The sequence below is a fragment of the Arachis ipaensis genome, chromosome B09, assembly GCF_000816755.2.
Source record: "Arachis ipaensis cultivar K30076 chromosome B09, Araip1.1, whole genome shotgun sequence".
Taxonomy (NCBI): Eukaryota; Viridiplantae; Streptophyta; class Magnoliopsida; order Fabales; family Fabaceae; genus Arachis; species Arachis ipaensis.
The window spans coordinates 125,564,333-125,568,287 of NC_029793.2; positions in this window are offsets into that span (position 1 = coordinate 125,564,333).

Genomic DNA, 3,955 nt, shown 5'->3' on the forward strand with positions numbered 1-3,955 from the left:
AATGAAAAATAAATATAAATTAATTTTATAATCATGATATATTTGAATATATATAATAAGGAGATGTGCCAAATTTAAACTTACTTGGATTTAGAAAAATAAATGAGAATAAAAAAATTACTAAAAAGATAAATATAAAATTATGAATTAGTTTTATAATCATGATATATTTGAATGTATCAATTCATTCTTGATAGAATATCGAAACGTCTTGACTCTTGAAAAGTTCGTAATGTTTCTTTGGTAGGTAGAGTGAGTCTTACTTAATCGATTCTATCAACTATCATATCTTATATAATGCAAACTATGAAGCTGCCTTTGAGTATTTGTAATCAAATTGATAGCATATGTCGCAATTTTGTTTGGAGTAGTTGATTTGGTTAGAAAGCCTCATCTTTTTAAGTGGAAAATTCTTTGTTCACCTAAGACGCAAGGAGATTTTGGCTTTAGACTTGTGTGAACTCTTAATAATACAAATTTGATGAATTAGATCGGAAACTTGTCTATAATAGAGAAGATCTTTGAGTTAAAGTTCTTTGAAATCAATATGGACGCCGTGAGGCTACTTTTCGTGTTGTTAAAGCAAGGCATCCAAAGAATTTAGAAGGATTTTTAGAATAATCTCATATGGAGGGTCGAATCCAATATTGAGATTAATTTCTGGACCGACCAATAAATTCTAGGTATTCATAAACTTGTGGACTGAGAGAATTTGCGAGTTTGTTATTAATAGTCACTGGGACTATGACCGGATTGGTACTATGCTGAGAGAGGATTGATATTATATTTTTGTTTCTATTAAATCGTTTTAGGGCATCGATAGTTTGGATTGGCTTATGGTATTGAGTGGTGTCTTCTCGATCAAATTGGCTTGTGTTATCTTTTTGGGACATGCGGATGACTCAAATGCTTTCTTATTCTAAAAAATATGGAAGCTGGAGGCTCAACGACTGCGGTCTTTTTGCTGGCTTGTAGCGCACCAGACCCTTTTGACCAATACTGTTGAGTTAAGAAATTAACTAATTTAATTAATGATGACAAACATTATTTTTGGGCAAAATAAATAATTAGTGTTGATTAATTATATTTGCATATTACTAATTATTTATTGTTGCAGGCAAAAAATCCAATTCCATAGCCCAAATGGAATGAAAAGCAAATAGAAAAGAATGGTGGGCTGAAAGCAAAAATAGAAGCCCAAGGAAAAGAAAAGAAAGAAGTCAGATGGGCCAAAAAGGGTTGCTCAAATGAATACCCGAACCAAACCTAGCTTAATTTCAATTCCCTCCATCTTGCTCTAACCAAAGCAACGTTCCCCTTTCTTTTGTCTTAGTCAAATCAGAGCTTCAGAAAAGTAAGAAAGAGAAAGAGAGAGAGCTTCTTCCCTAAGCAAATCACCAAAGAAGCAAGAAAGAGAAATTAAGCTTGAAAGGCAGATGTCATCTCAACAAGTTCAAACCAAATCTAGCTTAAGAAAAGATTAAAAGTAACTCATTTCCTCTTGCATGCATCAAAGCTTATTTTCTTCTTTCCAACTCTCTGCTCGGTCCGAAATGGGATACAAAGGAAAGTTGATCTATGTTCTTAACTGCTACAAATCCACGGTCACAAGAGATTCTTGGGGACCAAGTTGCATCTCTATGGTTCAGATTTGGTTGACCATAAGAAGACAATTTTGGTTACTCCTTCATGGCTTTCGGTCAAGTTGGAGAAGTCAGAAGCAAAGGTCCTACTCTGATGTTTAAGGAAAAAAAGTGAGCTTGTGGGTTGGTGAAGTACAGTGCTCAAGGAGTTGACCTAGGAAGATGAACCCATCAACATGCAAGGAGATAAAAGAAGATTTTCTGCTCATTCAGAACTAAGGAGAGAAAATCAGAGTTTGATGAGTTGTATTCTGTGAAGAGTTCCCTGAGAAGTTCCTCTACTTGGACAATGTTCTCTTTCAAAGAAGCATTCTGCCAAGATTGAAGAACTGAAACAGAGGCTTGCGAAGCTGGTTTTTCACATAGCAAAGAGGTTGTTGATAAAGTCAATCTCCTTCATGTTTTACAGATTGTGATGTATTATTCTATGTTTATCTTTCTGTAATTTCTTGTGAGAAAAGGTATTGTGAGAAAGCTCAAGTAAAAGCCATGAGTGGAAAAAGGCTGAGTGATACACTTGAGAGAAAAGCCTAGAGTTATTTTCTGATTTCTTTAGGTTGGTTAAGTGTCTTGTATCTTGTACCTATAAGGTATTCCTTTCTTAGTTGGGTTAGCCCTAAGAGTGAATAGTTAGGTATTAGTATAACCAATGTCAAGTTAGGTTAGAACTTGAGTATGAAATTGGTGTATGTAATACTTTTAACTATAGTGAAAAATTTCTCTATTGTTGTGGAGGAGACTGGACGTAGGTTGCATAGCACAAGGCAACCGAACCAGGATATATGCTGGTGTTAGCTTTTCTTCTCTCTGCTGTGTTCTGTTTTCTGATATTCATGAGACAAAAATAAATTGTCTCGTAAATTTCCGCTGCTGAGTACAAATAGAATTAGAATTGAAAGTTTGTTTTAAAAGGTCATAACAGCAACTTAAAAAGGAAGGCATAGATTCAACCCCCCTTCTCTAAGCCTACCACAACCTTCAATTGGTATCAGAGCTAAGGTCTCAAGAATCAAGCCTAACAGCTTGGAGCAAAGATCCAATGGAGAACAACTTGGGCACAACCACAGTTGCCTACACCCTCACTAAAGGCCAATCCAACAACCGGCTCCCTTTCTTCAATGGGAAGAACTATGCCTACTGGAAAGAAAGGATAAGGATCTTCATCCATTCCATTGACTACAACAAATGGAAGATCGTTGTGAACGGTCCAAAGATCCCAACAAATTCCAAAGATCCCAACAAAAATAAGTGCTTATGGAGTGGTGACTCCAAAAGAAGAAGCTGAATGGAATGAAGATGATAAGAAGAAGATGGAGCTGAATGCAAAAGAAATCAACCTTCTTCACTGTGTTATCTGCTTTGAAGAGTACCGAAAGGTGTCTAGATGCAAGACAGCCAAAGAAATCTGGGAAAAACTCCAGGTTACACACGAAGGCACTAAACAAGTCAAAGAAACGAGGATTGATATGCTGCGAAAAGAGTACGATATGTTCAACATGAAGGATGGAGAAAGCATTGATGAAGCGTTTGAGAGATTCTCAATCATAATCAATAACCTTTATGCTATGGGTACAAACTATGCAGAACAAACATTGGTGAGAAAACTCCTTAGAAGCCTCACAAAAGAATGGGAAATCACTGCCACTGTCCTAACCGAGAGCAACAACCTAAGCCCCATAACCTATGATGAGCTGAGAGGAAAACTCCTTGCCTATGAAACCACATACACAAACACCGACTCAAAGAAAAAGGTAATAGCCCTTAAGTCAAAAGTAGAACCAAAAAAGAGTGAGTCTAGTGATGGTATTTCAGATGATGAATTCTTATTTTTTGCTAGGAGATTTAGAAGGATGATGAAGAACAAGGGCAAGTATAAGGGTTCAAGCTCAAAGGAACACAAGATGGACTTAAGCAAGGTGACTTGTCATCATTGCAAGGAGGCTGGACACTTCAAACTAAACTGTCCAAAGCTCAAGAAGGAGGACAAAGGCAAGAAAGAAAGGAAAAGAGTGTTCGTGGCAGCTTGGGAGGATCTTGAGAACGACTCAAATGAGGAAGAAGATTCTGAAGGTGAAGACAAAGAATGTCTCATGGCTGGAAACAATAACTTTGATGAGGTAAATTACTTTGACTTGTCTATGGATGATTTACATGCTATTATTGATGATCTCACTTCAAACACCTCAAAACTGCTTGACAAGTACAATGAGTGCAGATCTGAAAGAGATGTGTTAAGAGCTGAAAATGATTTTTTAAAAGAAAAAGTGAAGGAAACTGAATGTGCTTTGGACATTATTGAAGAACACAGATTT